The sequence below is a fragment of the Magnolia sinica genome, chromosome 6 (assembly GCF_029962835.1).
Source record: "Magnolia sinica isolate HGM2019 chromosome 6, MsV1, whole genome shotgun sequence".
Lineage (NCBI taxonomy): Eukaryota > Viridiplantae > Streptophyta > Magnoliopsida > Magnoliales > Magnoliaceae > Magnolia > Magnolia sinica.
The window spans coordinates 22,817,806-22,844,820 of NC_080578.1; the positions used below are offsets into that span (position 1 = coordinate 22,817,806).

The 27,015-nt window shown below is 38.8% G+C and overlaps 2 long non-coding RNA genes across 4 annotated transcripts; both read right to left on the reverse strand.

Moving 5' to 3' along the window:
* Positions 1-15,518: 15,518 nt before the first annotated feature.
* LOC131248536 (uncharacterized) lies at positions 15,519-18,203 on the reverse strand. The gene is made up of 3 exons (XR_009172291.1): positions 17,773-18,203; positions 16,794-16,857; positions 15,519-15,786 (listed from the first exon to the last, which is right to left on the reverse strand). It is a non-coding gene; the product is annotated as an uncharacterized LOC131248536 (long non-coding RNA).
* Positions 18,204-18,292: 89 nt separating this feature from the next.
* On the reverse strand, positions 18,293-26,535 carry LOC131248535 (uncharacterized). Of its 3 annotated transcripts, none has more exons than XR_009172290.1 (5): positions 26,198-26,535; positions 24,291-24,399; positions 23,529-23,614; positions 19,247-19,314; positions 18,293-18,993 (listed from the first exon to the last, which is right to left on the reverse strand). It is a non-coding gene; the product is annotated as an uncharacterized LOC131248535 (long non-coding RNA). The 3 variants fall into 3 exon arrangements; XR_009172288.1 differs by having other exon boundaries at positions 19,215-19,314; XR_009172289.1 differs by lacking the exon at positions 23,529-23,614 and having other exon boundaries at positions 19,215-19,314.
* Positions 26,536-27,015: the final 480 nt, after the last annotated feature.

The window sequence follows — 27,015 nt, forward strand, 5'->3', positions numbered from 1 at the left end:
AAACCCCTCTCTACTTCATTTAGGTGAGTTACTAATTACCTTTAGCATACTAAGTAAACTCTATGGGGTCCACCATTATTTATTTATTTTATCCACTCCGCTCATCCATGTTAACAGATAATTTGAGGTCTAAAGAACAAAAAGGAAGCATATCCAAAGCTCAAGTACCACATCACAGGAAATAGTGCGATTGAACCTTTACCATTGAAAAAATCTTAGAGGCCATAGAAGTTTTGGATCAAGCTGATGTTTGTGTTTTCTCTTCATTCATATCTTTTTGATATTATGAACAGGTTGGATGACAAATAAACATTACCGTGGGCCCAAGGAAGGTATCAATGGTGGAAATCATTATTCCACATTATTTCGTGTGGCATGGTCCACTTAAGTTTTGGATTTATCAAAAATTTGGGATCAACCCACATCGTTCATCCATTTTTGAGATCATTTTACAGAATTAGCCAAAAAATGAATCATATCCAAAGATTAAATGGACCGCACCACAAATAAGGAGAATGGATTGGCTACTCCCCCTAACACCAGCCAATGGCTGGTGGTCAGTGCTCTGTGGGCCCCACCATGATGTATGTGTTTCATCCATGTAGTCCATCTATTTTTAAAGATCATCTTATGGTATGAGACCAAAAATGAGATATATCCCAATCTGAAATGGACCACATTATAGGAAACAATGTTGAATGAGCGTTAACCATTAAAAACATTTTGGGGGCCATAAAAGTTTTGGATCGAGATGGTTTTTGTTTTTCCCCTTCATCTAGGCCTGTATGACGTAATAAACAAATTGGATGTCAAATAAACAGTACAGTGGGCCTTAGGAGGATTTTAATGATGGATATCCAATCACTGTTGTTTTCATGTGGTGTGGTCCACTTGAGATTTATATACCTCTCATTTCTGGTAAATCCCTAAAATGATCTTTAAAAATAGATGAATGTAATAGATGAAATACATACATCATAGTGGGGCTCACAGAGCACACTACAAGAAAACCCACTTTTACCAACGAAAATATTCGTCGCTAAATGCTATTTTTTCGTAGGTAAAAAGTTTTACCGACAAAAAAAATTTGTCGATAAAAGATCGACGGAAAAGGGTTTTACCAACGAAAATTTGAATCGTCGGCAATGGCAAGATTTTTACCGACGAATTTTTTCGTCGGTAAAAAATAAGTAAAAAACTTTTACTGATGATTTTTTTCATAGGTAAAAATATTTACAAAACTTTTACCGATGAATTTTTTCATCGGTAAAAAATAAATAAAAAACTTTTACCGATGATTTTTTTCATAGGTAAAAATATTTACAAAACTTTTACCGATGAATTTTTTCGTCGATAAAAAATAAGTAAAAACTTTTACCGACGATTTTTTCATAGGTAAAAATATTTCACGATACTTTTACCTACGAAAGTTTTCGTAGGTTAAAAATGTGGATGAGACGTTTACCTACGAAATATTTCGTAGTTAAAAGTCTTTTTTCCCACTATTCTAGCACAAAATTCCTGATATACACCTGTTACAATATATTCTTCCTAATATACACCTATTACAATATATTCTTCTTGATATGAACCTGTTATATAATATATTTCATCATATTCACATTCACATCCATCTAAACCCAGACTACGTAAATCCATCCAAACATAAACTACATTCATCCAAACATAAATTACATCCATCCAAACACAAACAATCTTATCCACATCACATTCATCCATGTATAAATACATATAAGTTTTACATCATAAATAAAATACAAAACATTATTCATAGCCTATTTTCTAGTGGGGCTCACAAAATTCAGTGTGGTGAACACATTGCCAATTGTGCACACACACCTAGGTCCTTACTCATGCCTTCATGGTAGATTCAAAATAGTTTCAATACAAGGTCACGAGTTCAAGTACCCATTGTGGCCGTAAGCAACTCTGGTGTGTGATTGTGTGTTAAAAGAAAAAGAAAAAAAATGCTGATTTATCTTTTGGGTTGAGCCTAATGGTACTTGGTGATTTCTCATCAGGTAGAAATTATTATTAGTTGTTTTTAGAAATGTGAGATTAGGCCACTTATAATTATATTAACATGATAAAATGTTGTACGTATATTTGAGCAGACACCACAAAATAAATAATCTTATGGAAAAAACAAATGAAAAGAGAGAGAACCTATGAGAGGTGATCATTATCTCCTTTGATGAATTCAAGCTGCATGTGCCCTACCCAACTTCTTATAAGGAGAAGTTATATAGGTCTTGGAATAATGTTGGTGACAAATCCATCTTGTCCATTAATATTATCATATTGTGTTAGGACATGACTCTAAAAATGAAATAAATCCAAATCTCAAATAATCTATGCTACAAGAGATAGTGGAGATGTAAATATATGCATTGTGATTCTTGAGTTCAAATATGCTTGCCATCAAAGTAAGATTTTCTTGTTTGTTGCCATGTGATTGGGCTACATTATTACATCGATCGGATTCGGGTTCGGGATCGGGTTTAGATTTGGGTTTTCAAGTTTAGGTTTAGGTTTAGGTTAGGGAGTTGAGATTAGGATTAGATGTAGGTTTAGGTTTAGGGATTTCAGAATACATTTAGGTTTTAGATTTAGGTTATAGGTTTAGGTTTAGGTTTTAGGTTTAGGTTAAGGTTAGGTTATAGGTTATAGGTTATAGGTTATAGGTTATGGTTTAGGTTATAGGTTTTGGTTTAGGTTAAGGTTATAGGTTTAGGTTTAGGTTTAGGTTAAGGTTTAGGTTTAGGTTTAGGTTATAGGTTATAGGTTATAGCTTTAGGGAATTGAGAATAGGTTAAGGTTTAGGTTCAGGAAATCGGGTTCGGGTTCAGGATCGGGTTTAGGTTTAGGTTTTCAAGTTTAGGTTTAGGTATAGGTTAGGGAGTTGAGATTAAGATTAAGTATAGGTTTAGGTTTAGGGATTTGAGAATACATTTATGTTTAGGTTATAGGTTTAGATTTAGGTTATAGGTTTAGGTTTAGGTTATAAGTGTAGGTTATAGGTTTAAGTTTAGGTTAAGTTATAGGTTAAGGTTTAGGTTAGATTATAGGTTATACGTTATAGGTTAAGGTTTAGGTTATAGGTTAAGATTCAGGTTTAGGTTATAGGTTTATGTTTACGTTAAGGTTTAGGTTTAGGTTATAGGTTTTGGGATTTGAGAATAGGTTTAGGTTATAAGTATAGGTTTAGGTTAATGTTAAAGGTTATAGGTTTAGGTTATAAGTTTATATTAATGTTGTAGGTTATAGGTTTATGTTTAGGTTTATGTTTAGGGATTTGAAAATACATTTAGGTTTTAGGTTTAGGTTTAGGTTTTACGTTTAGGTTAAGGTTACAGGTTTTGGTTTAGGTTTAGGTTATAAGTGTAGGTTATAGGTTTAGGTTTAGGGAATTGAGTTTAGGTTATAGGTTATAGGTTAAGGTTTAGGTTATAGGCTAAGGTTTAGGTTTAGGTTATAGCTTTAGGTTTAGTTAAAGGTTTAGGTTTAAGTTATAGGTTTTGGGATTTGAGAATAGGTTTAGGTTATCAGTATAGGTTTAGGTTAATGTTGTATGTTATAGGTTTAGGTTATAAGTTTATGTTAATGTTGTAAGTTATAGGTTTTGGTTATAAGTTTAGGTTTAGGTTTAAGTTTAAGGATTTGGGAATACATTTAGGTTTTAAGTTTAGGTTAAGGTTTTACGTTTAAGTAAAGGTTACAGGTTTAGGTTATAGGTTTAGGTTTAGGTTATAAGTGTAGGTTATAGGTTTAGGTTTAGGTTTAGGTTTAGGTTAGGTTCTAGGTTAAGGTTTAGGGAATTAAGAATAGGTTAAGGTTTAGATTCAGGAAATCGAGTTCGGGTTCGGGTTCGGGTTTGGGTTTAGGTTTGGGTTTTCAAGTTTAGGTTTAGGTTAAGGAGTTGAGATTAAGATTAGGTGTAGGTTTATGTTTAGGGATTTGAGAATACATTTAGGTTTTAGGTTTAGGTTAATGTTATAGGTTTAGGCTTAGGTTATAGCTTTAGGGAATTGAGAATAGGTTAAGGTTTAGGTTTAGGAAATCGGGTTCGGGTTCGGGATTGGGTTTAGGTTTGGGTTTTCAAGTTTACGTTTAGGTTAAGGAGTTGAGATTAGGATTAGGTGTAGGTTTAGGTTTAAGGAATTGAGAATACATTTAGGTTTTAGGTTTAGGTTTAGGTTTTAGGTTTAGGTTAAGGTTATAGGTTTATGTTATAGGTTTAGGTTAGGTTTAGGTTTAGGTTATATGTTATAGGTTATAGCTTTAGGGAATTGAGAATAAGTTAAGGTTTAGGTTTAGGAAATCGGGTTCGGGTTCGGGATCGGGTTTAGGTTTGGAATTTTCAAGTTTAGGTTTAGATTCAGGTTAGGGAGTTGAGATTAGGATTAGGTGTAGGTTTAAGTTTAGGGATTTGAGAATACATTTAGGTTTTAGGTTTTAGGTTTTAGGTTTAGGTTTAGGTTATAAGTGTAGGTTATAGCTTAAGGTTTAGGGAATTGAGTTTAGGTTATAGTTATAGGTTTAGGTTATAGGTTATACGTTATAGGTTAAGGTTTAGGTTATAGGTTAAGGTTTAGGTTTAGGTTATAGGTTTAGGTTTAGGTTAAGGTTTAGGTTTAGGTTATAGGTTTTGGGATTTGAGAATAGGTTTAGGTTAATGTTGTAGGTTATATGTTTAGGTTATAAGTTTATTGTTAATGTTGTATGTTATAGGTTTAGGTTATAGGTTTAGGTTTAGGTTTAGGTTTAGAGACTTGAGAATACAATTAGGTTTTAGGTTTAGGTTTAGGTTAAGGTTACAGGTTTTGGTTTAGGTTTAGGTTTAGGTTATAAGTGTAGGTTATAGGTTTAGGTTTAGGTTAAGGGAATTGAGTTTAGGTTTTAGGTTATATGTTATATGTTATAGGTTAAGGTTTAGGTTTAGGTTTTATGTTATAAGTTTAAGTTTAGGTTAAGGTTTAGCTTTAGGTTATAGGTTTTTGGATTTGAGAATAGGTTTAGGTTATAAGTATAGGTTTAGGTTAATGTTGTAAGTTATAGGTTTTGGTTATAAGCTTATGTTAATATTGTAGGTTATAGGTTTAGGTTTAGGTTTAGGAATTTGAGAATACATTTAGGTTTTAGGTTTAGGTTTTACGTTTAGGTTAAGGTTACAGGATTAGGTTATAGGTTTAGGTTTAGGTTTAGGTTTTAGGTTTAGGTTAAGGTTATAGGTTTAAGTTTAGATTATAGGTTATAGGTTATAGCTTTAGGGAATTGAGAATAGGTTAACGTTTAGGTTTAGAAAATCGGGTTCGGGTTCGGGTTTAGGTTTGGGTTTTTGAGGTTAGGTTTAGGTTAAGGAGTTGAGATTAGGATTAGCTGTAGGTTTAGGTTTAAGGATTTGATATTTCATTTAGGTTTTAGGTTTAGGTTTAGGTTTTAGGTTTAGGTTAAGGTTATAGGTTTAGGTTATAGGTTTTGGTTAGGTTTAGGTTTAGGTTATAGGTTATAGGTTAGAGGTTATAGCTTTAGGGAATTGAGAATAGGTTAAGGTTTAGGTTTAGGAAATCGGGTTCAGTTTCGGGATCGGGTTTAGGTTTGGGTTTTCAAGTTTACATTTAGATTGAGTTGATATTAGGATTAGGTATAGGTTTAGGTTTAAGGATTTGATAATACATTTAGGTTTTAGGTTTAGGTTTATGTTAAGCTTATATGTTTAAGTTATAGGTTTAGGTTAGGTTTAGGTTATAGGTTATAGGTTATAGGTTATAGCTTTAGGGAATTGAGAATAGGTTAAGGTTTAGGTTTAGGAAATCGGGTTCGGGTTCAAGATCGGGTTTAAGTCTAGAAAATCGGGTTCGAGTTTGGGATCGGGTTTAGGTTTGGGTTTTCAAGTTTAAGTTTAGGTTTACGTTAGGGAGTTGAGATTAGGATTAGGTATAGGTTTAGGTTTAGGGATTTAAGAATACATTTAGGTTTTAGGTTTAGGTTTTAGGTTTAGGTTATGGTTAGGTTATAGGTTATAAGTTTAGGTTATAGGTTATGGTTTAGGTTATAGGTTTTGGTTTAGGTTAAGGTTATAAGTTTAGGTTTTGGTTAAGGTTTAAGTTAAGGTTTAGGTTTAGGTTATAGGTTTTGGGATTTAAGAATAGGTTTAGGTTTATGTTTAGGTTTTGGGATAGATCCAAAGCTTAAGTGGGCCTTGAAACGAATTGAGGCCACAAAAGTTTTTTATTAAGCTGATATTTGTGTTATTCCTTCTTCAGGTCTAGGTTTGTATGAACTTACCAATAGGTTGGATCTCATATAACCACCATGGTGGATACCAGGAAGGAATCAATGGTTGGGGGCACTGTCCCCATAATGATGTTTAGTTTTAGATATTAGTTTTAGGTGTAGGTTTAAGTTTAGGGATATACTAGGGTCTGCTCCAACAATTTTGAGCTAATACATAAACACGGCCTGTCTAAATGGACAGGCCACTCCAATGCTTTCATAGGAAATGGACAGCTTCATCATGGTCATAACAACGGTTCCCACCTTCCATGGACCCCTTCTCAACATCCGGATGGTTCCGACGCACGTCCGGGTCTGCTCCATCAATTTCGAGCTAATACATAAACACGGTCTGTCCAAATGGTCAAGCCACTCAAATGCTATCTATAGGAAATGGACAGCTTCATCATGGTCATAACAGCGGTTCCCACCCTTTTGGGACCCACACTCAACATCCGAATAGCTTCGACGCATATCCGAGTCTACTCCATCAATTTCGATCTAATACATTTAAAAACAACATAAAAGGTAAGTAAAGCAATAAATATCCATATGAAGATATTGAGGGGAATTACTAGTGTATCTATATCCCTTCTATGTAGTAGGTTGATTATGACCAAGATGTTGATATTACATTATATGTGATGAGGGTTGCATTACTAGTGTATCTATATTCCTTTAAAGCGATCACTTGGACAGTTATGGATCACCAAATGGTAGGCCAACATATGTACAATTTTCTGGTCCTAGTAAAATTAGTTGACTGAACATTGTGTCTTTCCTCTATTCAAAATGGTGTCCATTAAAAGCAATTCTTAGAAGAAACTCACAGTTTAGTGGGCTTAGAACTTCTTTTCTCCTGCCTTCCAATTTCTCCTTCATATCAGAAAGAGACTCGAACTGAGTATACGAAACCTGTAGTCGATTCCCAAGGAAAACAAACTCATCTAGTTTCCTCTTTGTAAACCTGCAAAAATTAGGCCACATATTCAAATACACCATGCTATGGCCCTACATTCACAGTTGAATACTCCAATGGCCACATGATGGAAATTATGAAAAACAGAGGTATATTTGTTGCATTTTGAATCTGTTGCACCTTATTGGAAAAAAAAAAATGTGCATATTCAATTAAATAGCCCAAATTAGATACTAGAACATGTTATATTTAAAAATTCATTATGAAAGAAATTCAAATATTCCAAACAAAAAGTAAAGTGGTTTTTGCCGGTAAAAGTGGTTTTTGTCGGTAAATTCATTATGAAAGAAATTTTCAATCTTAAAAATATAACAGTTTTACTGACGAAAATTTTCATCGGTAAAAGTGGTTTTTGCCGACGAAATTTTTTTCGTTGGGAAAAATGTTTTTACTAACGAAAATTTTCATCAATAAAACTCTTACCGCGAAAGTTTTCAAAATAGCACAAAAATTTTCTATCTTAAAAATATAATAGTTTTACCAACGAAAATTTTCGTCTATAAAAGTGGTTTTTGCTGACGAAAAATTTTTTTGCCTGTAAAAGTGTTGTTTTACGATGAAAAAAAAGTTCGTCGGTAAAACACTACTTTTACTAACGAAATTCTTTTCGTTGGTAAAAGCTCTATTTCTTGTAGTGGCACCGACCACCAGCCACGAGCTGGTGTTAGCGAGACTAGCCACTAAAGTGACCTCAGCATGTTCCGTGGACCCCACCATGATGTATGTATTGCATCCACACCTTCCATCCATTTAGAGAGATAATTTTAGGGCAATATCCAAAGAATGAGTTAAATTCAAAGCTCCAGTGGACCCCAACATAGAAAATAGTGGGACAGCGATGCCCACCATTAAAAACTTCTAAAGGCCACAAAAGTTTTAGATCAAGCTGATATTTATGTTTTCCCTTATTTCTTGTCTTTTTTAACTTTTGAACAGGTTGGATTTCAAATAAACATTATGATGGGCCTTAGGATAGTTTCAACGGTGGGAATCACTCTCCCCGCTGTTTTGTGGTGAGGTCCACTACAAATATTTATTTGCCTCATTCTTTGGCTCCTGACTTAAAATGATATCTCAAAATGGATGGATGGTGTGGATATAATACATATATCATAGTGGGCCCCACAGAAATTGGTGACATACGGTAAATGAAATTAGGACGTCTAGAGAGATGCCCTAATTCATTTCTGTCTCTCTCGCGCATAGCCTCTCCTCTCTCTCTCTCTCTCTCTCTCTCTCTCTCTCGCACCCTCTCGTCTCTCTCTTTGTCTCTCTCGCACCTTCTCTCCTCTCTCTCTCTTTGTCTCTCTTCCTCTCTCTCTCTTCCTCTCTCTCCAATCTCTCCACCCTACCATTGCCGAACGCCCTCTCTCTCTCTCAATCTCAATACCGATTTAGGGATTTGGGGATTTAGCAATTTGTGGATTCCTGATTCGATGTGGACCCTCATTTAGGGATTTGGAGATTTTAGGGAAACATTACTTCACATTGTTGAGGATTTAAAGATTTGGGGTGTAACGCTCCAAATTTCGAGGGTCAAGTAAAGCTCAACTCCCGAGATCCAGCACATCACTTATACAATATGGATAATGATGTTTAAATGTTATCCATATTAATGTATTAAACATGAGTAAGATTATACTAAAACAGTATATCATACTCCAGATATAATTAAATTAAGCAAGTAGAAGACTGAATTATATGTATTGAAATAAGTAAGCAATTCACAGCCTCCAGAATATGATGATGTAACAGAGTATAATATATACAAGGTTTGTTTTAAAATATACAAAATGTCAAAATGTAGGTGTCCAACTAATCCATGTGTCCCTATAATCCCGTCGAATCACCACGAGGTCTACATAGACCCGCCTGATAGCTGAACATAGAAGAATTCCTCCTCCTCATATATGAAGTCCAACTCAGCCGCATAGACTTCATCATCGCCTGCATCTACAACATAGTTTGGTTGATGTTTTAAAACACCGTCCCAGGGTGGGAGTGAGTGATCAACTCAGTGGTACTTATAAGGCAAAGGTGAACGTGTTATCAAGTCAATCAAGCAGTAATGATAAAGCAGTACAACAATCATATCCTAAATACTCTTGTTAATGCAAGGATGGTATGCATTAATGATGCATGCTCTCGCATGAAGCTCCCTCACAAGCGACTCCGACAACCAAATTCGTGCATGACAACCTCCCTAAAGTGGAACTTCCTCGCCAAAGCACATGCAATGCAGTGCATGGTCGTGTTAGCTAAGTACTTAATTAAGTTTATTCATACAGTAGGTTCAGGAAGCTAAGGTACCTCCCTTTATATCATTAACCCAAACGAAGATCCATTTAGGGTCATCAATCTTAGTTAACCACATACGATAGGTAAGTTGTAGGGCATCACTCCTAATGAAAAGCAGTGGATAGGCAAATTTAAACGTTTATACTCGCGATCACTACGGGGAGGCTCATCACCTCAGCGTAGGTCGACAGCTCGAATATGGTGTCCCATACCACCATGTCCGGCTCACGAGTCTGGGTTACTCACTGGTCACTACGGGGAGGCTTGTCAACCTAGCGTAGGTCAACAGCTTGACACGGTGTCCCATACTACCATGCCCGGCTCCTAAGTCTTAGCGGATCACGGTACCATGGTTGAAACAGGCTTTTACATTGGTAAGTGGTATCTTAGATTCAAGAAGTAATGTCCATATATGGTAAACACATAATAGGCCAATCAGTTTGTTTCATAAATTTGATTAGTATGAGCACACATTGACTTAATTGACATGGGGTGCATAAGCACCCCTTGTGGCCTAACCACTGTCGACAATCACCGTGTGACACAGATTCGTTGAGTTACACAATGTGGCAAGACTAATTCAGCCACCTGTACGAGGATTATTACCGATTGCCTTGGCCACGTTGTAGCCCCAATCTTACTCCGATGCAATAAGTAGACACATGTGATAATCATATCAACATTTAATAAATAATCTAAAGAAATCTCTCATTTGAACATTTCATCAAACACATTGAACATGTCACCAAACACTTGCATTTTATCCATAAATTGTATAGCGGTAAATATGATTACATAAGAGAAACTATACATATGATTAAGGTAATTGAGAATCCTATCTTAATAAACTTAATCAATACAAATCATCAACATTTTCTCATTCAGACATTTTATCAAACACTTAAGTTACACTTCACTAAATACATAAACTAGATTAGTTACGACATATATTATGACAATTCCTTACACAAAGAAGTCAGCATACATGTGATGATGATGAATCTTAGATCAATAGTCATGGCAAGCACAAATCATATTTATATGTTCATTCAAACATCAACAAGCACATGGGATGCATCTTTTATTTAACATAGTTCATACATGTATGTCATATCGAAAACGTCGTATCTAAGATGATATAGTAGCAATCAAGTCAGATATCAATCATTAGCTGACATTGAAAGCATTAAAAACCATAACCTAAACGTTTATAGTCCACACCTTTTGTCGAAATACTCGTTTCGGACTCGGTCCAAACACTACGTTCCTGAAAATGGAATGACAGGTACCTAAATCATGAAATTCGTTAACTAGGTTGTCAAACGACTATTCTAGATCTTAACTACACTGTTAGGGTTTGGATTTCTTACCCAAATCGTAGTTGAAACCAATCATGTAGCGAAGTGGGGAGGTGAATCAGTGCGTGGAGTTGTGGGAGAGAATCCCAGCAATGATCTCCCAAAGTCTTTCTCCTCTCTTTCCTCTTTTTTCTTCTTTTTCTTTCTTCTCTCTCCTAGTGTTAGAGAAATTCGTATGGAATAGAAATGGGGTGGTTTAAGGGCTTTATATAGGCTCAGAACTGGTGCAAATGGCCCCAGGGCCCTGATATACTTAGGTTATAACCAAAGGGTGTCTATTTTTGACAAACCGGGCTCGTAGGAAGGCCCATTACTCATCTACGTCATAGAGTAAGTTTCTTGACAATGGATCTATGCCAGGATATGATTTCGACGCGATTGGATAGGCCGATCGACCGTGGAGGACCTATGTCAGATCAACGGTCAAACTTACTCGATCGGGGCCACAAGTATATGGATATAAGCAGGGAAATTTCTTTTTTTCCTAGATGAAATTTGGTCAAAAACTAACGGTCTGAAATCTTCAATTTCGCGTGTAAGAAAATGGCCTTAAGTTTCATTACATTTTCTAAAGATATTCGTGTTTCTCACACAATTCGATCTGGGCTCAAGTTGTGCATTTCTGGATACTATTTGGGCTTAATTCCCGCGATGGTCGTCAAGCCTAGTAGGACGGACATAACCTTATAGTTTTGCGATCATCGAATTTTCGACATGTGGTCCAAGTCCGATATGGAGTTTCAATGTGCTCCCGAGAGTAACAGGCTTTTGGGATTTTTCCTAGGTTCTCAAGAAATGTTGAGTTAGCAATTTTTATAGTTTTGGGTCTTACCATTCATATAAAAAGTGGTTTGAACTAAATACACTGATTAATCTAGTTCAGTACTTAATTAATTTTTACCTAAATTTCTACAGGGTACGATCCTTAAGTATTTCTAATTGAGGTGGTACTCGGGCCTTTGTACGGATATTTCTGAGACATTACAATCTACCCCCCTTAAAGAAAAATTTCATTCTCGAAATTAGTACCTTTTCGTACTCCTCGAGGATTTGAGGATAGTTTTTACGGACTTCGGCTTCTGTTTCCCAAGTAGCCTCTTTCTCGGTTTGGTGCATCCACAATACCTTCACGAGTTTTATAAATTTGTCGCGTAGTACTTGTTCCCTCCTATCTAAAACATGTGTTGGTCGTAGCACATATTTAGCATCTTCACTTAGCTGTACTTGTTCCCATTTGATAATATGGGTAGGGTCAGGAACATACTTCTTCAACATGGACACGTGAAATACGTTGTGCACGCCGGTGAGTGGCGTAAGAAAAGCGAGATGGTATGCCACCATACCCACTCAGTCTACAATTTGGAATGGGCTAATGAATCTCGACGTGAGTTTTCCATTCTTGCCAAATCAAAGGACTCCCTTCATTGGAAAAACTTTCAGGAATACGTGGTCCCCAACCTCGAATTCTAGCTGTCGCTATCTGGTATCTGCGTAACTCTTATGTCTACTCTGGGTTGCAAGAAGTCGACACCTGATGATGTCGATCTTCTCTGAGGTCGCTTATACTAAATCTGGGCTAACCAAACTCTTCTCGCCAACTTCTGCCCAATAATGTGGAGCTCGACATAGGCGCCCATACAATGCTTCGTAGGGAGCCATGCCAATGCTTGCTTAGAAGCTATTGTTATAAACAAACTTGGCATAGGGGAGACAGTCATCCCAACTGTCTTTGAAATTAAGCACACACACTCACAATATATCTTCTAATATCTAATTTACCCGTTCTGTCTGCTCATCGGTCTGTGAGTGGAACGTGGTATTGAACTTCAGTTGCACTCCTATTGCTTCTTGGATTCGAGTCCAGAACATAGATATGAATCGTGTGTCCTGATCCGACACAATCTCCATAGGAACTCCATGTGGCCATACAATCTCCTTGATGTACAGCTTAGCTAAATCATCTGCTGAGTTTGAAACTTTAATCAGGAGGAAATGAGCCAATTTCGTTAATCGGTCCACAATTACCCAAATGGAGTCATTTTCCTTTCTCATCTTTGGTTATTCAGAAATGAAATCCATAGATATGAAATCCCATTTCCATTCAGTTATGGGCATGAACTGAAGTAAGTAAGGGGGTCGGCGATGTTCGGCCTTAACCTACTTGCACATGAGACAATGGGACATGAAGTCTGCTACGTGGGCCTTCATGTTGTCCTACCAGTATGAACGTTTCATATCTCTATACATCTTTGTACTGTCCGGATGTATCGTTATCCTTGAATTATGAGCGGCTTCCAGGACTTCCCTTCTCAAGTCATGGAGATTCGGGATGCATAGGTGGCCACGATATCATAAACCTCTGTACGAGCCAACAATCCATTCAGATTCTTCGCTGTCACTTGCTCGCTCTCTCATTTTCACCAATAGTTCATCTTCTTTCTAAGCCATAATGATTCGGTCATCAATAAGTGGTTGTAAGTGGAAGTGTACGACGCTCTTGAATGGCTCCTCCATTGTTAGCTTTTGTTCAAAGTCTCTCACAAACTCTACCATATTCCACTCTTTTATCAGCAGCGGAGCTGTAGATTCTATTTTCTTCTTGCGGCTTAGCACGTCGACACCAAGTTGTCCTTGCCAGGATGGTAGGATACCTCAAACTTAAAGTCTTTCATGGTTTCCATCCAACGTCGTTGCCTCATGTTCAGGTCTCTCTAAATAAAGATGTACTTAAGACTTTTATGATCGCAAAAGATCTCGAACTCCTCTCCATAGAAGTAATGTCTCCAGAGCTTTAATGTGAAGATGACTGCCACCAATTACAGGTCATGCGTAGGGTAGTTTTCTTCGTGTTTCCTCAACTGTCACGATGCATAGGCAATCACTCTATCATTTTGCATAAGTATACAACCCAAACCAACATAAGACACATCAGTATATATAGTATATCTGACCCCTTGCTCTGGCAATACTAGCATGGGTGCGAATGTTAGCTTGTCCTTTAATTCCTGAAAGACTGCTTCTGCTTTCTCATTCCAGGCAAACTTAAGATACTTTTGAGTGAGTTGAGACAACGGTCTGGCTATCTTGAAAAAATCTTTAATGAATCGATGATAGTAGCTGGCAAGTCTGAGGAAACTCCTCACTTTTGTAACTGAGTCGAGCTGTTCCCAGTCCTGTACTACGGCCACCTTGGCAAGGTCCATGGCAATTCCTTCCTTGGACACCACGTGTCCCAGAAACTTGACTTCTTTCCAGATGTCGCATTTTCGGTATTGTGCAAACAACTGATTCTTCCTGAGACTATTAAAGACTACTCGCCGGTGTTCTTCATGGTTTTTCCGACTCTTGGAGTATATCAAAATGTCATCTATATACACGATAACGAATCGGTATAGATACGGCTGAAATACCTGATTCATGAGATCCATAAATATGGTCGGTGCATTTGTAAGTCTAAATGGCATCATGAGGAATTCGTAGTGCTTGAAACGGGTTCTGAAAGCTGTTTTTTGCACGTCTTAATTCCTGACGAGCAACTGATGATACCCAGACTGCAAGTCTATCTTAGAGAAATATTGTGCTCCCTTCAACTAGTCAAACAGGTCATCTATCCTGGGCAGAGGATACTTGTTCTTGACCGTGACGTGATTTAGTTTGTGATAATCAATACACAATCGCAGCGATCCGTCTTTCTTCTTTACAAACAACACAGGTACTCCCCAAGGGGATACGCTTGGTCATATGAAACCTAAATTTAACATATCATCAATCTGTCTCCTCAACTCCTCCATTTCACATGGAGGCTGTGATACGTCGGTAAAGAGATAGGTGTCGCATCTAGCACTAGGTCGATGGTAAAATCGATCTCGCGCTAAGGAGGTAGCCTAGGGATCTTTCTGAACACATCCGTGAAGTCTTGGATTACTAGCATGTTTTGAAGTATCGGACCCCCAACATTTTTCAATAAGGAAGCGTAACAATGGACGCGGAAGGGGCAACTGACTTGAATTGGGAAAGTGAAGGCTGTGCCCTCGAGCCCATGTGCTGTTACTAATCTGGTTTCACAATCGATCTCTGCCTTCATTTCAGTGAGCCAATCCATGTCGAGGATGATGTCATAATGATATATCGTGGTGACAATCAAGTCAATGCACACCACCTTGCTTCCTAAGTCTATCAGGCAACCTCACTACCAAAAAAAGGGACAAAGGCTACGAATTAAAACCGTAGCTAAAGACCTATGGCTACGGTTTTAATCCGTAGCATGACCGTAGTCACAAGTGTCGTAGCCATAGGTCTAAAACCTATGGCTACGGATTAAATCCGTAGCCAAAGATTATAATAGCTATAGATAAAATCCGTAGCACTTATTTCTATAGCGAAAAGCACCTACAGTTACAGATAGTATTTGTAGCTAAAAGTTGTACTAGATCCATAACAATATGCTAAATTCAATAACAGCTACAGTTGTCGGATTACTAGCTACGGTAAATATCCATAGAAATTGTCTACTTGTTAAAAAAACTATAATCATTCATTCATACATCAATTACCACCTACGTAATCATTCATTCAATTACCACCGGCATCATCATTCATTCAATAATGAATTAATTACAATAATGATAAAAATAAAAAGGAAAGGACATCATCTTTTCTTGGGTATGTACTTATAGAGAAGCATCTTTTCATCGCCTTAAATGCAATAACCTATGAGCTTGACTAGATTCCTGTGTTGAAGCTTTGCAATCAATATAACTTCATTCTCGAACTCTTCTAAGCTTTGTCTAAGCTTTGTCTGGAACTCCTAGAAAGTCATTTCACAGCTATTTCTTGGCCTCCTGGTAGCTTCCCCTGAAAAAAAATTATAAAGACAATCCTAACAACCATTACCTTATATTGTCTTTTGCCCATTCACATGCCAAGGTTTTGATATACAAAGGTCTCACACAATTTGTCCTTATATTGTCTTTTGCCCATTCACATGCCAAATTCTTTGTAAGTTGATTAATTGCCACTGACAAAACAAATCGATAATAAGGAAAAAAAAAACAACCTCCTTGGAATTTGAGTGAGAAATGTGAAGGCTACTTAATGATATAGTAGGATTCTCAATCTTACTATCTCCAGACATGCCAATATGGTATGTGGCATGTATATGCTATATCCCTGCTGTTCATCAGTTATGTAGTATCAACATCTACTTGTGAAAATCAGGCCAGTCCAGTCACTTGGTGGGCACACATGTTACATACATGTGTAATTCTTACCTCACTACTGAACTGGTAGCCACGAAACATACATGATTGGACCCACTTAACAAACGGACAAATGGCTAGGATCTCACACACACATGCCACATTTGAATGTTTAGGACGAGTAAGGTTTGAGGGAAAAAACAAACAAACAAAAGATAGAAAACTGGATTAGCTGACAAGTGACCCTCTTATCACTCCATATCTGACAAGAGAATCAACAATCTAATTTGCCTCTTTTAGAGTGAATATAGGAAAAATTGGATACAATAAAGGAAACACAACAGTGAGGATCTTGCAAGCAGAATTATTATTTTTGTTTCAGCTGGCTATATCCCAAATGTTCACAGAGGAAACCCAACAGTGAGGATACTTGCAAGCATTTCAACCATTTTGGATTTAGAATTGGCAGGCTTTCTTGTCGCCTCAATTAGTCCCCATGAAATATTGCGTGATATCAACATGCCGATATAGAATATATTTTCTTCTCTTTTTTTCCTCTTTGGTTTCCTTCTTTTCAAAAATGTTATATGGAGATGAATTAGAAGTGGCTAGAAGACCCTAACAACAAATCAAACATGTCATCTGGAGTTAGAAGAGTCATACCGCCAAGAATCAACTCAACATCTAGTCTACCACTTTCTGATGCCGCCTCTCAAGCTTCACGGACCTTCAAAATACACACATTCACACTCAAATGCACACACACACAAAAGATAGAAAGAAAAGAAAAGGAATGCTGAACAATCTGCTTTGCTCCATCTATAAGTTGTGGCAACTCATCCACTATACATGTGGCACACAAGCACCCAACCAGGCCCATCAAAATTGTGAAATGGAAGGTTCAAAAAGATTATGGTCTCCGGTCCAAATTTGGTTGGCAAGATTTAGACAGTTTAAGTGTTCCGGGAGACCCATGATTCAGGTAGTCTAGAATCAACATGGATGTATGCTACGTGTTCATCATTAAGTTGCCACAACCTAGTGGTGACAATCACACAATGTACTCTACCAGTGGGTCATTGGCCCATTGTGATTAGAGCCAAGGTGTGTTGTATCGGTAGTTATGTATCAGTAATGGTGAAATCTATAGGCACCTTTCATTAGCATCCAACTGTCCTGACATTCACTCCAATACCAAAACATCCACTGTAAGTACGTTTGACTAATGCAAGCTTATAATTCTTTGTGAATTAATGATTTATATTATGCACTAGGCAACCTTTATAACTAGGAATTATTTCAATGTTTTATGAAATCATTGATATTGATTGAACCTTCTACAAGTATATGACCCTTCCATTTTCCAATAAAAATATGTTTCTCACAAGTGGCTATTTCATCCCCATTGAGCAATCAGATCTATTCTACCCAGAGATTGGGTGTGTTCATTGATGGTAGAGAAACCTAGTGATGAATTAATGCATACTATCTTTCTTCTTGCTGAGCCACAAAACTAGCCATTCTAATCCCAAAGTACTTGGTAATGACAGGTAATAATTTCTGTAATTTTCTTAAATAGGCAGAAATCAGAAGCATTCAGGTGTATTATTAGTACTAGTTCTTTCATGAGCAGAAAACATACAGCGGGGCTTTTGTCCATTTCTATGAACATTACTTGCATCTTGCCATAGATTTCCGAGTTGCTGTCTTGCTGTTGTATGCCTTCCTTTGCAGTCTTTGCATCTTCTTGTGAATTAGCTGCACATCGCCAATATCCAATTACATCAGCAAAAAACTACATCATTCTTTTAATCAACAATGCAGCAACAAAATCTTTAGAAATCCTTCAGTTAACCCGTCTTTCTAAAACAGAAAGGCTTTTGGGCCACCGCATTTAGACAATGGGACCCTCTTGTTGAGCAGCTTGGATCTCACAAATGTGTGGCAGATTGGCATGTAGAAGCCATGAGCCCCTTGCAAGGTTCACTTACATAGTGTCCATAAAAATCAATCCTAGCCATTAAGACACTTTAAAACAAGAAGACGAAAGACAGAGTGAGAGAGGGCATCAGTATACACACCCAGGACAAAAGATCACCATCCACGACATGGGCTTCTAGGACCAATGAAAAGAACTCCTGAAATTAAATGAAATCTAATTGTGCATTAGAAAATAAAAGTAGTTGTTTTGATAACTGGGCCAGTTTTAAAGCACTCAACCAATTCAATGAATCTTATTCGCCGTCTTTTGAACCATTTTCAATATTTCCAGTGTAGGGTGCTTTTGGTTACACTAAATATCATGAAATTTGACAGTTAATCAGTCTAATTAGATGAAAAATATCATGGTATTTCATGATATTTGGTGGAGCCAAACGCAAGCCTAGCTATAGTAATTTATGCATAAAACTTGATTGGCTTGCTACCTGTATGATTTCAGATTTGATTCTGATTTTTCGAATGATTAAAACTGGTATGCACATCTATACAGCTGAAGATAAGCATATGAAAAAGGAGATTCAATGTACACATGTAAGAGATCCTGGCCATTCACCAGGTGTCACAAGACAGGTTCACTCATCAAGTATGCCACATGTGCATGCTGGATATAGATGATTGGTACTGTCTGCCAACCAAGGCAAATCATTAACATGGATCTTGCACATGTGAGCAATGCTTGCACTTTTCTCCCAAATTTCCTCTTCAATCAGCCTTACTATGAACCTTCCCAGCATTTCTATATGTTCAAACAACAGAAGAATTCTACCTTGCATAGACGATGTAAAAAGATGTCCTTAGAGAACCATGAATCATCCAATATCACCGATGCGCCTTTCTCAAAACCAACTGTGTTTGCGTGGTCCTTACGAAACCCATATAGAAAAGATTGAATTCAATAAATTAATTAAAAAAGACTCATATAGAAAAAACTATTTTACAAAATCTTTTTTGAGATAACATATCTTTGATTGATGAAACAGCCAAAGAACAACTGTAAGATCTAAATCGATGGGAAGCACACCATCAACAAATTGAAGCAAGAAATTTTCTAAAACTGAAACAAGAGTCTCAAATCTCATTGACCTGTTTTTGAAAGCATAGGACATACGAAATACCTCGAGTCGATTTCATCAATTCCTCATTAAATGGAACAAAATTGGGCTTTCCCTGTGTAGTACCAAAACTGCAAGAAACAAATACTTTTCCTCAGTTTGCTGATCATATGTTCAAAGTAAGTACAGGAAACAAAAGTAGAATTAGAAACAAGATGTCACGCCCCGAACTCGGAAACCGGGCTCACAAAATTCCCGATCGCCAAATCCGGCACCGACAGCCTCCGTAGAACCCCATTTTCGGATCCCGGCACCCATTCACCAGGTTCCGATCCTGGGATACTACAAGGAGGATTTCAAGTCATCAGTCTGATTCATAATGAGCATAACAAAAGCATAACCCACAAACAATAACCACAAGAATACCACCACAAAATCCACTATGATCAAAAACTTTTGAGTACAATGCGGCAGAAAGGGGAAATACAATATAACAAAAGAAATAAAACTCCAGAAGCTCGGCTACACGCTCCAACTACAGTGAGACTATGGCTGCGTCTGCGTCCTGGCGTCATCTGCACGCATCAATCGTGCATAAGCTTATAGAAAGCTTAGAGGGTGGTGAAGTATGTGTGCAATATAAACGTGCTCAAAATTCAAGGTAAGAGTAATACGGAATCATGGTGAAGAGCACATGAATGCAATCAGCCGTATCAAGGCTATGCGGTGCAAGATATGAATGCTATCGGCCATAACACAGCCATGCGATGCGAGATGCAACTCGAGCATGCCAATCCTCATCATGTATCAGTACAGTTCTCATTTTGGATAATCACCGGGGTTCAATACACTCCAAATGGCACTGTCGCTCTCCTAGCCGCACAGTCCAAGTGAGCGTAAAAAACCTCACTATCCGCCTAGCCAATAGTCTGCCAATACCTATCCGGCACGTCGATAGCGAACCCATTCGCGAGCTGGTCAAACTTAGCCTAGTATTGCCCCCTACCCTCGGGCGAGTAAGGCCACACTCCTTTCCAACCGACCACGACACAGTGGGAGACGCGGCCTCCTGGTATTCGGCCCTCATGCGCTCGTATATCCACTCGGTCTCGACGTTGGAGTCATCCTCTGGTACCATCGGGTTTAGGGATTTTCACCCAAGGACGTCTATGGCGCCCGTATGCTAGAACCAAATATTTTCGGTTTCCAATCCTGCCATCCACGATGTGTCTGTGGAGGCTAAGGCCCTGATGTCGCTAGGGCATATAGTAACTACAATCACACAAATGTAAGTGCATGAGTCATACTATCAGTCATGCAACAATCCTGTGTGTACCATGCATTTATATGGGGCAACTCCGCCTATCAGGGACCCATAAACAGTCCGCCCGAAGGCATATGATATGATCGGTCACTCCTCACATCAAGCATACATATGATGCGGATGATCATGAATCATGGATCTATACTAAACATGTATGAAGAGATGAGCTCAGTGTATAACGGAGATGGGCCTAGACGGCCTACTTTCCATAAGTATGGGCCTATCAGTGCGCCTTAGGGAGAGTTATAATGCGGACATTTAACCAACATTATCCATTCAATGTGGACGTCAAACCAGCATTGCTCCCAAGGCGTGGCCCGTTACAAAATCAATACATATATCACGGTGGAATTACACTACATTGGGCCTTATGTACATCCTATTGGGCCTTGACCCGTGGGTCTCTAGTACATCAAATGGGCCTCATAATACGGGCCTAATACAAATCAAGGTGGGCCTCAACAAGGACCACTTAATACATGAAGATGGGCCTCCACAATGGGCCTTAATTATCTCCAATACAGTTGGACAGTTGGATGAAACACATACATCATGATGGAGCCCACATTAATAGAGGGCGTGGTTTACAATACATACATAGGCAGGTCCTAAGTAGGACTCACCATAATGCTTGTTCTCCACCCAGCTTAGAACCCAATAAAATGTTTATTTTCCACCCAACTTAGGGCCCATTATAATGTTTATTTTCCATCCAACTTAGGACCCATTATAATGTTTATTTTCCATCCAACTGTTCATAAGGTCATGAGGACCAGGTTAGAGCCCACTGTGTGTGTGTGTGTGTGTGTGTGTGTATATATATATATATATATTTTTTTTTTTTTATTTCATCCAACCTGTCCATAAGGTCACGTGGGCCTGAATAGGGCCCACTGTAATGTTTGTTTTCCATACGACCTGTTGATAGGTCGTGTGGACCAGGGGCCCACTGACATGTTTATTTGTGCCCAACCTGCTCACGGGGTCACGCAGCCAGGGAGGGGCCCACCGTAAAATTTATTTGCCATCCAACGTACGTGGGCAGGGAGCCCACCGTGACGCTGGCAGGAAGCCCACCGTGATGCTCGTTTTGACGTCCAACCTGTTACTTACATAAGTGGGGCCCACCAAAATGTGGTTCACAAATCCAGCCCATCCATTGTGTGTGTCCCACAAATGTAAGGGTCCAATTCAAGTTTCAATCGCATCCAAAACTCAGGTAGGCCCCACCAACGATTTTATATGTTTTAGGCATGTCTTCACATGATTTTTGATGGTATGGCCCACCTGAGTCCCGTTTTCGGTTGAGTTTTTGGATGGACGGCTGGTCCGAGGGGACCCACCAAATGCATGGTGCTGATGGCCGAAAAACATCGACGTGGGGCCCATAGTTGGGCCGTGAGGGCCTGCTCGGTCCGTCCGCCCGTCCTCTGACAGCGGCAGCAGCAGATGCTGCTGCCTCTGGTTACTTTTTATTTTTTTTTTGAAAATCAGAGATCCAGTGGTTTTTGATAGATGGGGCCCACCACAGATGAATCCATCCCAGCCATTGGTCCCTGTGGCTCGATACAAACCCATAGAGTCCAATATTGGGCTGTTTCAGATATACAGGAGCATTAGGGAGCAAATCAAAGGTAGGAAACTCGTTTGCTATGCTATGGCCCACCATAAGTTCAGATTGAGATTATTTTTCGGCTCAACGCCTAAAATGATCTGAGAAATAGGGTGGTCGGCTTGGATTGCATGAAAGCATCAAGGTGGGGCCTGCATGAGTGGCCCACCTCTCCCTACTCTTTTTTTCTTTTCTTTTTTTTAAGTACACACTCATTGCCAGTGCACACACTTCTCTTGCCAACGTCCAGCGTCCCCTGGACGCTGGACGACACACCCAAACACATTGCTATGGTGGGTCCCACGTAGAAGTGGCCCACCATCATATATGCATATAATATATATTATATTATATATATGATACATATTATATTATATATATATTATATAAAATATAACATATATGTATATACATATATATATATATATATATATAAATGCATTGGGCCATCCAAACAATGGATGGTGTGGATCATCACCTGCAATAGAGTGGGCCACACCGTCTGATGTAGATGGACGAGGTAGATGTAACACATATTGGTGGGATCCACACCATACAAAGAAAGAGAGAAAGAGAGAGATAGAGAGAGATATACGGTGAGATAGAGGAACCCCGCCACTATGGGCCCTCTTGATTAAATCACATACATCCAAATGGGTCCCACCAACAAGTGGACCCTAAAGTTTAAAATAATGGCAAATCACCCACCTTATCTTCCTTCTTCTTGGTCCCTTAGACTCCAATGCTCCTTAGCTTCAACTTTGATGGAGGTTGATAGACTTTTGATGGTGGGGATGAGAGATGAGAGGGTGTAGATGGAAGATGGAAGGTGGACCACACTTGTGGTTTGGGAGAGAAGTGTTGGACGTGAGAGGCTTGGGGTTGCTTGGAGATTTTGAGAAATGAGGGAGAGAAAGAAGATATGGATGGGTGAGGTAAGGTGATGGAGTGATGGGTGATGGTTTGGGTTGAAAAAATTGTAAAAGGGGTATGGTTAATGTTGAAAATGGGAAAAAGAGGAGTGGTGAGGTGGAAAGAGGGTAGACTTTTGAAAAAGGTGGAGATGGGTTATTGTACTTGAGGTATGGGATGCTTTAATGGTTGATTGATGAGACTAATAGTAGAGATTCCCTCGAAATTCGCAACGTGCGGTGTTTCTTCGGAATAAACGCAAATCGGCATCTTCTTGCTTGGGTATCGGTTCGGTGCGCAAGTCACGGCGTTGGAACCGCGGCGACGACGCGGTCGCTAAGACATAGGTTTCGGATCGAGCCGACATCGGTGCGCGGGACCTAACTTAGGATCGTGCGCAAACGCCGGATATGGTACGAAGGTTGCCGAAATTTGACTGGAAGAACCGCGGAAGCCAATGGAATGGTATGGATTAGGACATGGGTCTTACACAAGACCTTATTGATGTGGTCAAAATCACAAAGTAGAACGACCACTGCTGCCAGCAAAGTAGAAGCCACTACCAGTAGAGCAACCATACACCCTGCAATCCAGAAATTCAAAAATCACAAAGAATTTGCATTTGTAAATTATTAAAAATAAAAAACCAACCACTAATAACAAATACATAATCCCAACAAATCAAAAACCCAAATTGTGAAATGGTAGTTTGATTGTTGAGTTCTCAATGCCTATTGGAATAATGGATTCCAATTGCAAAAGTTGCAGTGTATCTCCACCAGAAATCCCGCAGTTTCTACTGTTGGGACTGGATGATATCATACTTGTATTCATCCAATCCTTTGGTCATTTACAAACACCGGATGGAATTTGCACGTAACAAGTGCAATTCCATACCACCTAATCCCATGTCCCAAACAGGCCCTTGGGTCACCAGGTAAAATGTAGAAGGGAATGAGAGAAAACCTAAGATTTATTATTAATTTTCACCAATATTTAAATTTAAAAAAAAAAGAAAATTTTGGGATTTACAAGAAAAAAATACAATGTGTCACCCTCCATTCACCTAAAACTACAAACAAAAATACATACATACGCACACATAGACAGACATACATGCATATACAGAAAAAGATCGCCATCAAACATTGTGCACCAAAAGCCAGTGTACATATGTTGTCCAAGAAAGAGATTGTTTCAAAGTACTTTCATGATGAGATGAAATTCAAAAGTGTAGTGTAGAATTTAAATTGATTTACCTGTTCAAAATTGGAGTAGGCTAGTCTCTCTTCCATGCATAAACAGGCAACATCAAATGCACTCTAGTAGGCTGCAGGGATTTCTTTGTGCTCTTGAAGTCCCAAAAACCTATTCCATTAAAGAAGAATGGTTTGTTGACTAAAATTTCAGATGGCTGGCATTGTTCTAGTTCTAAAAGCTTTAACTCAATTTACTAAAAGGAGGAGGAAAGAAAAGTATGTAACCCATGTCAAAACTGATGGAATCAATGTTTTGAAAAATCAAATCAAATAGGTAGAACCACAAATTTGTTTAAGTATTTTTGAAAGATTAATAAAATACAAAGACTAGATCTTTCTTTCTTTGATAGGTAAGTTGGGCTTGACCCCGAGACCTTAATGTTGAAATGCAGTTTGTCTACCATTGAGCTAAAAAAGAAAGGAGAAATCAATAATATTTCACAATTCCATAATTAACATTAGCCAATTTATAACAATCTATAGCAGTGTGATTAGTAAGGAGCCATATAGAGCATCTTGACTGATTATAAGAAAGAAGTTAGTCTCAATATGTTACTGACAACCCCACTACATCACCCTTCATTTCTTATTAGATATTAAGCTATTAATGATCAAGAAACCATATGCTAGTCCATTAGTGATGCAATTGTATGATTCATATATGGTATTTACGAAGAGAAGCTGTGCAATCACCATCCTTGGCTGAACATATGCATAGCAACCATGGGTCCTCGGTTTGTATAGGGTCCTCATCCTAACTGTTGATCTGATGGGCACGGCAGTGGATGGACTGTCCCAAAATCACCAAACCAATGGGTGCACGAGAATCTCTCCACACCCATATCATAGATTGAGAAAACTACACCTACATAAAGCCTACAAAACAAACCTATAGCTTGGCAATGCAAAATAAAACACAAGAATCTCTCCACACTCATATCACAGATTGAGAAAACTCCACCTACATAAAGCCTATAAAACAAACCTATAGCTTGGCAATGCAAAATAGCCAAATGTTGGCTGGTACAAGAGAGAATTATAAGTTCATGTTCACTGGCCATTGTATCATTTCTTAACGCGCATAATTCCTCACACGTGGGGCCCATTGTTTGGCAATCCAAACCATTGACTGATGCCCCGCCATGGATTCAGGATGCCCAAGAAATCTTCCAGATAGGAAGATCACAACCAATCATCATGGTGGCTCCAAGTAGATAAGGTTTGTATTCAGTGGAATGATAGGCCGACCAATAGCTAGGATCTTCCAATCTAGGAGGTTTCTGGATGATCCCCAACCCATGTCAGGCCTAACAGAACAACAAGTCAGATCACCAAACCAATGGGTGCACGTGCACGAAATCTAGTGTTCAAGAGCTTATAATTACTCAAATGCCAATGGAGTTTGGAGGGTAGCAGCCCCCATCCTTCACCCAATCACCCTGGAAAACTTCTTTTTTTTGCCCAAATCACTTCCCCTAATCTCTTCCATCTGCACAAGCAATGGAGCAGACAAACCCAAATTCCCATTTTGACCTTAGTAGATCCCATTCATTCCAAAACTGCCCTCAGCAGCCTTCCCAGGCATAGTTGGGTCAGCAGACAAACCCAAATTCTCATTTCGACCCTGGTAGATCCCACTCATTCTAAAAATTCCATCGCCCTTCAAATTCTTTTCAGGGTTTCTTTCATCATCACTGATCTATTGAAATCCTTCCAGCTCAATGTCAAGCCCTTGCTCATCATTCAAAAGAACCCTGGATAACCCTTCAATGCGTTCAATTTCTCTAATCATCACACAGAACCCGATGATCAATGCTGGCACCATTTCCGGCAGCTTGAATGCTTGGAAATGCCTCCCGAGCATTGGCTAAAGCTCTAGATCGAATACCATTCTCTGAAAAGCTTACCTTTTTTATTGATTTGGAAGGAGTCTCTTGCCTTTTCGCTGCCATGCCATTAACATATTGCAATAGCTGAATCAGTTCGTTGTTTACTGCCCTTTTCCCTTCCCGAATCATCGAGTCACCACCTTAAATGGATTCGAGCTTTTGGAGCTGACTGGTGACTTTCTGCGAGAGGGCATCGGATTTGCGGAGTTGGGTCTTGTCTGAGAGAGGGGATTTGAGGGCAGCAAGATTAGATTTGATAGAGGCGAGGTGTTTGAGTTGTCTGAGGGTTTGGGATCGACGGGCAAGGAAAGCTCGGAAATGGGTTTGGATATTGCGAGCGGTTATATCTCGGAGAGAGAGAGAGAGAGAGAGAGAGAGAGAGAGAGAGAGAGAGAGAGGTGAATGAGAATGAGGAGGAGGATAGATGTGGTGGAGAGATTCAAGGGCCATGACACAACGGAGGAGGGATTGAAGGAGAAGGAGAGATTGGGTTTGGGGCGTGGGGAAAATAGGGAGAGGGAAAACCCTGAAAACCCTGTTCTGGGGTTTTTAGAGAGACAGAAGACACGTGTTCAGGGGTTTTGAGAGAGAGAGAGAGAGACAGAAGGCAAATCGAGAGAGGGCAATGGAAAGGGCGGACGCAAATGATACGTGGGTTTTGGGAGGTCCGTGCGCGAGAGAAAAGGGCGGACGCAATGGATTTCGTTTTGGGGGAGGGCACGTGGTAGACGGCACTATAAGAGTGTCCAATTTTAGAACTGTGGGCCCACCCTGATATATGTTATTTATCCACTCCATCCACTAATTTTAAAGTATCATTTTAAGGGTTGATGCAA